Raw genomic sequence first — 7,526 nt, 5'->3', positions numbered from 1 at the left:
GAGGGAAATGAGACAAAGCGTCAATGGCTGAGAGATTCCAAACAGAGTCGAGAGGTTATCCTGAAGGATATTCTTATGCATCAAGTAGATATCATCTTGTTATTCAAGATGTAATGGAGAGGCTGGAGGGAACTGCCTGAAAACGTAGAGCTGTGTTCCAGTAGCCATGTTTCTTGAGGATGATTGAATAATGATATAGCTGTCACAATATGACTGTGTGATTGTGAAAGCCTTGTGTCTGATGCTCCTTTTACCTACCTTGTCAACAAGGGAGTAGAACATATGGAATAAAAATAAATAATAGGGGGAACAAATGCTAAAATAAATTTAGTTTGAAATGCTAGTGATCAATGAAAGTGAGGGGTAAGGGGTATGGTAGTTATAATTTTTTTTTCTTTCCTGTGTTCGTTTTATTTCTTTTTCTATTGTCTTTTTCTCTTTCTGAATTAATGCAAATGTTCTAAGAAATGATGAATATGCAACTAAGTGATGATATTGTGAATTGCTGATTATATATGTTGTTTTATTTTGTTTCTTTATTGTTTAATTAATAAATAAATTTAAAGAAAAGAAACATGGCTACTGGATCACAGCTCTACATATTCAGGCAGTTCCTTCCAGCCTCTCCATTACACCTTAACTAAAAAGGTGATATCTACATAACAAGTAAAAAAAAAACCTTCAGGATAACCTCTCGATTCTTTTTGCACTCTCAGCCATTGACACTTTATTTTGTCTCATTTTGCTCATCCCCTTTTTGGTCGAGAAAGTTTTCTCAATCCCTTGATGCTGAGTTTCAGCTCATTCTAGGATTTCTGTCCCACATTGCCAGGAAGGTCCATACCCCTGGGAATCATGTCCCACATAGAGAGGGGGAGAGTAGTGAGTTTGCTTGTTGTGTTGTTTAGCCCATTTTTAAAAATGTTTTTTTGTTATTGTGAAAAATAACATATGTACAAAAAAACAGTAAATTCCCAAGTACATTTTAACAAGTAGTTATACCACAGATTTTAAGTTTGGTATGTGTTACATTTCCACAGTTTATTTTTTTTTTCTTCTGGCTGTTCCAAGACACTGGAGACCAAAAGAAGTATCAACATATTGATTCAGCAGTCATATCCATTTGTTAACTCTTCTCTTCTGTATTATATTCTTCCTTCTCTCTTTTTTTTTCTGAAAGATAACATATATAGAAAAAAGTAATGAATCTCAGAGTGCATTGCAACAATCAGTTGTAGAACAGATTTCAGAGTTTCCTTTGACCTACTTTTGTGATATATTATATTACAATTCTTTACGGAACCATCAGTACTGTTTCAGTTTGCTAAAGGTGCCAGGATGCAATATACCAGAAATGGATTGGCTTTTAGAACAGGAACCTATTAGCATGCAAATTTACAGTCCTAAAGCTATAAAAATGGGACACAGGGGTCTGTACAACCCCTTTTGTTCTAGTTTGCTAGCTGCTAGAATGCAACACACCAGAGAAGGATTGGCTTTTAATAAAAGGGGATTTATTTTGTTGGTTCTTCAGAGGAAAGGCAGCTAACTTTCCACTGAGGTTCTTTCTTACGTGGAAGGCACAGGATGGTCTCTGCTGGTCTTCTCTCCAGGCCCCTGGGTTCCAACAACTTTCCCCGGGGTGACTTCTTTCTGCATCTCCAAAGGCCTGGGCTGAGCTGCAAGTGCTGAGATGAGGAATGCCAAGCTGCTTTGGCTGTGCTACATTGCGTTCTCTCATTTAAGCACCAGCCAATTAAGTCAAAGGTCACTCATTGCAGCAGACACGCCTCCTAGTTGACTGCAGGTGTAATTAGTAAGAGATGAGGTTCACATACCGTTGGCTTATGTCCACAGCAACAAGACTAGGTATGCTCACCTGGCCAAGTTGACAACTGAATCTAACTAACCCATGTCCACCCCTTGTCAACTTGGCAACTTCAAGCATCACCTTACACAGATGTAAAAAATTCTCTTGCTGTGGACCTGTGAATCTCAAAACAAGTTGTCTGGTGCCAAGATGCAAAGGAGGATATTCACAGGATCTAGATTGTCATTTCCATAGGGAGAAACTGGAACACAGATGTAAAACCTGCAGGGCAAGCGCAGTGGGATCTCAAAGTCTGAAAGTCATTTATCCTTCGGCTTTAGAAAGTGGCAGTCCCACCCCTTCCAAGGGCCTATGCAGTGGCCCGCCTCTTTCCAAATCAACCTCGGGGAACATTGAGGAGGCCACCTCTGGGCTCCACTCTCTCCAGGCATCAGGGCCACCCCTGGGCTCTCTGCCATTTCTGAGGCACACGCTCAACCCCTCCACATGGTGGCTGCCAGGCTCTCCCAGTCCCCCAAGGAGCGTGCTACACCTTTTCCAAGGCCTGAGGCTGTACAACAATTCCACTGCAATGAGAGGTGAGACTCATCCTCGCCCTTCAGTGTAAACTCACCCTCTCCACGCATACAGGTGGGTCCACTCTCCTGGCCAAGGTTTCTTGGCTTCAAACCCGAACTTCCATGGTTCTCACCCTGCAAATTCCAATCTCTCCCTTTTGTGTCCTCCTTGGTCAAGATTGGCAGTGGTTTCATTTATACCAACAGTCCCTTCATGCACTCCAACACTTCGTCATCAATCTCTTCACATTTTCTCCAAAGTCTTCCCTTTAGCCATCCAAAAATTGTTCCAACATATCTGGTATTTGCAAAGCGCAGCAGCACCCCACTCTCCGGTACCAACTCTGTTCTAGTTTGCTAGCTGCTGGAATGCAACACACCAGAGAAGGATTGGCTTTTAATAAAAGGGGATTTATTTTGTTGGTTCTTCAGAGGAAAGGCAGCTAACTTTCCACTGAGGTTCTTTCTTACGTGGAAGGCACAGGATGGTCTCTGCTGGTCTTCTCTCCAGGCCCCTGGGTTCCAACAACTTTCCCCGGGGTGACTTCTTTCTGCATCTCCAAAGGCCTGGGCTGAGCTGCAAGGGCTGAGATGAGGAATGCCAAGCTGCTTTGGCTGTGCTACATTGCGTTCTCTCATTTAAGCACCAGCCAATTAAGTCAAACGTCACTCATTGCAGCAGACACGCCTCCTAGTTGACTGCAGGTGTAATTAGTAACAGATGAGGTTCACATACCGTTGGCTTATGGCCGCAGCAACAAGACTAGGTATGCTCACCTGGCCAAGTTGACAACTGAATCAAACTAACACACCTTTCAATCATGTTCACCTTCAATATGACAATATTACATATAGACCCACTAGTGAACAGCCTTCACTTCTATCCATTCCCTTACATTTGTGTTCAACCTCATTAGATTTCTATTCACCCATCTCAAGCTTTTGTGTATCTCTAGGTCCCCTACATTATGCATTATAAGCCTCTGGTTTTACCTTTACCATGGTCATAAAAGTGGAATCATACAGTATCTTTCCTTTTATGTCTAGATTATTTCACTCAGCATTATGTCCTCAAAGCTCATCCATCTTGTCATGTGATTCAGGACATCATTTCGTCTTATTGCATAATATTCCATAGTATGCATATACCACTTTTTGTTAATCCACTCACCTGTTGATGGACACTTGGATTATTTCCATCTTTTGGCGGTTGTGAACAGCGTCTGTGCCCATTTTTTTTAGTGGGGTTTTGTTGGTGCTGAATTGAAATAATTTGATATACTTTTTTGTATATTAAAACCTCAACACAGGATATTGGGCCAAGATGGCAGCTTAGCGAGGTGTTGTATTTAGTTCGTCCTCCAGAGCAGCTAATAAATAGCCAGGAATAGTACAGAACAACTTCTGAGGCCACATCAGTGACTGGACACGCAGTGTATCCCAGCCTGGATCAGCTGGACTGGTTGTGAGCCTCTCAGAACTGTGAGTCCCCAAGACATGGTGGGCAGCACCCCTCCCCCACAGGCTGCTTCCCAGAGGAGAAAGGAAAGAGAGTTTACCAGCAGCAGGGGCTAAGCGCAACCAAACTCCAATTGTGGAATTAATTCACAAATTCTGACTATTAAAAATAGGCCCCCAGGGCGGGCCACGGTGGCTCAGCAGGCAGAGTTCTCGCCTGCCATGCTGGAGACCCGGGTTCGATTCCCGGTGCCTGCCCATGCAAAAAGCAAACAAAATAGGTCCCTAGCTCAGCCAAACCTCCAGCAAAAGCAGAGGTCGCTGGTTTTTGCCCAGGCACAGAGGAGGCAGGCTGACAAGAAAAGAAAAACAAACAAACAAACCAAAAAAAAAATAGGCATTTTCAGATTTGAAAAGGTCTGGGCCTTGAGGGAAAGGAGGGGGCACTTTGGACTTGGAGATAAACAGAGCAACGTACCAACTTAAGCTCTTGATTGGCAAACATGAGGCATGGGGGTCCTGCTCTGAAAAGAATTTTTCTCTATTGTTTTGGTGGCTATGTTTCTAGTGCTTGACTGCTCTTTGAATACAGCTGTAAGGCTTCTTGGGCTCCACTACCCCAGGCATAGGCAGAATTAAGCTTGTTTGAGTGTTTGTCTGGAGCCTGTGCCATCCCCAGGAGAGGGGTGGGGCCCAGCTCAGGTGGAATCCCTATCTCAAGGAGTTCAGACCCCAGGGTCTGGGAAAGTGAAGCGATTAGAGCCCAGACTACAACCTCTCCTCTGTCCCCACCACATCCCCAGCAGGTAGAGTCTGCTGGAGTTAAAGGTACTGCATGACCTTATGCTGGTGGGACCTGCAGGCAGACAAGTGCCACATACTGAGCAGGACAGGAAAAATGGAGAGCCCAGAGGCTTCATAGGAAAGCTTTTCAATCTGCTGGGTCTCACCCTCAGGGAAAACTGACTCTTTCCTCCTGAGAGGAGGCCAATTTGGTCTGGGAAAATCTGGCTGGGGTCCATAATACCAAAGTAGACCCTCCTAAGGGGAGGAAAAGGCACCATACAGGCAAGGCAAGAAACAAGACACAAGAACTGAAAAATTCTGATCTGTTAAATAAAACTTAAGCTAAGGGTCCAGAAAAAGCTGAACTGAATATCAAAGAACAGACAGACAACAAAGTCATCCAGCAAGAAAATCCAATCTTTGTTATTTCTTTCCTTTTGCTTGCTTTGGGGTTAGCTTGCTGTTCTTTCTCCAGTTCTTCCAAATGGATAGTTAATTCCTGAATTTTTGCCTTTTCTTCTTTTCTGATATAGGCATTTAGAGCAATAAATTTCCCTCTTAGCACTGCCTTTGCTGCGTCCCATAAGTTTTGATATGTTGTGTTTTCATTTTCATTCACCTCGAGGTATTTGCTAATTTCTCTAGCAATTTCTTCTTTGACCCACTCGTTGTTTAGGAGTGTGTTGTTGAGCCTCCACGTATTTGTGAATTTTCTGGCACTCTGCCTATTATTGATTTCCAACATCATTCCTTTATGGTCCGAGAAAATGTTGTGTAAGATTTCAATCTTTTCAAATTTGTTAAGACTTGCTTTGTGACCCAGCATATGGTCTATCTTTGAGAATGATCCATGAGCACTTGAGAAAAAGGTGTATCCTGCTGTTGTGGGATGTAATGTCCTATAAATGTCTATTAAGTCTAGTTCATTTATAGTAATATTCAGATTCTCTATTTCTTTGTTGATCCTCTGTCTAGATGTTCTGTCCATTGATGAGAGTGGTGAGTTGAAGTCTCCAACTATTATGGTATATGAGTCTATTTCCCTTTTCTGTGTTTGCAGTGTATTCCTCACGTATTTTGGGGCATTCTGGTTCGGTGCGTAAATATTTATGATTGTTATGTCTTCTTGTTTAATTGTTCCTTTTATTAGTATATAGTGTCCTTCTTTGTCTCTTTTAACTGTTTTACATTTGAAGTCTAATTTGTTGGATATTAGTATAGCCACTCCTGCTCTTTTCTGGTTGTTATTTGCATGAAATATCTTTCCCCAACCTTTCACTTTCAACCTATGTTTATCTTTGGGTCTAAGATGTGTTTCCTGTAGACAGCATATAGAACGATCCTGTTTTTTAATCCATTCTGCCAATCTATGTCTTTTGATTGGGGAATTCAGTCCATTGACATTTAGTGTTATTACTGTTTGGATAATATTTTCCTCTAACATTTTGCCTTTTGTATTATATATATCATATCTGATTTTCCTTCTTTCTACACTCTTTTCCATATCTCTCTCTTCTGTCTTTTTGTATCTGACTCTAGTGCTCCCTTTAGTATTTCTTGCAGAGCTGGTCTCTTGGTCACAAATTCTTTCAGTGATTTTTTGTCTGAGAATGTTTTAATTTCACCCTCATTTTTGAAGGATAATTTTGCTGGATATAGGAGTCTTGGTTGGCAGTTTTTCTCTTTTAGTATTTTAAATATATCATCCCACTGTCTTCTACCTTCCATGGTTTCTGCTGAGAAATCTACACATAGTCTTATTGGGTTTCCCTTGTATGTAATGGATTGTTTTTCTCTTGCTGCTTTCAAGATCCTCTCTTTCTCTTTGACCTCTGACATTCTAACTAGTAAGTGTCTTGGAGAACGCCTATTTGGGTCTAATCTCTTTGCGGTGCACTGCACTTCTTGGATCTGTAATTTTAGGTCTTTCATAAGAGTTGGGAAATTTTCAGTGATAATTTCTTCCATTAGTTTTTCTCCTCCTTTTCCCTTCTCTTCTCCTTCTGGGACACCCACAACACGTATATTTGTGCGGTTCATATTGTCCTTGAGTTCCCTGATACCCTCTTCAAATTTTTCCATTCTTTTCCCTATAGTTTCTGTTTCTTTTTGGAATTCAGATGTTCCATCCTCCAAATCACTAATTCTATCTTCTGTCTCTTTAAATCTATCATTGTAGCTATCCATTATTTTTTCTATGTTTGCTACTTTATCCTTCACTTCCATAAGTTCTGCGATTTGTTTTTTCAGTTTTTCTATTTCTTCTTTATGTTCAGCCCATGTCCTCTTCATGTCCTCCCTCAATTTATCGATTTCATTTTTGAAGAGGTTTTCCATTTCTGTTCGTATATTCAGCATTAGTTGTCTCAGCTCTTGTGTCTCATTTGAGCTATTGGTTTGTTCCTTTGACTGAGCCATATTCTCAATCTTTTGAGCGTGGACAGTTATCTTCTGCTGCTGGCGTCTGGGCATTTATTCAGATTTCTCTGGGTGTTGGACCCAGCAAGGTTGTAAGATTTTTCTGTGAAATCTCTGGGATCTGTTTTTCTTATCTTGCCCAGTACGTGGCGCACGTGGCACACGTTTGTCTCAAGTGTTTGGAATGGGTCTCCCCCAGTCACAGATCTCCGTGGCCTGGGGATTTCAGATCCAATTCTCTCCGTTGGTTCAGGGGCCGCGCCTGGTGGGGGCGTCAGCTGCCACGGCTTGAGGGGACCCTGTGGCTGGTTGCGGGCCGCAGCGGGCCTGGGGGATTCCCCACCGGACCAGGAAGCCTCCCGTGGGGGGGGGGCTACCGCGGCTTGGATAGCACTCCTATCCGAGACTCGTATCCACGGACTCGAAGCAGAGACTCGAAGCCGCCCGCAAAAGAGGGGTGCCGCCTGCCTCGGCTT

This window comes from Tamandua tetradactyla, chromosome 17 (genome assembly GCF_023851605.1).
Source record: "Tamandua tetradactyla isolate mTamTet1 chromosome 17, mTamTet1.pri, whole genome shotgun sequence".
NCBI classification, from domain to species: Eukaryota; Metazoa; Chordata; class Mammalia; order Pilosa; family Myrmecophagidae; genus Tamandua; species Tamandua tetradactyla.
The sequence above is the reverse complement of the archived record's forward strand: the minus strand, read 5'-3'. Positions refer to the sequence as shown.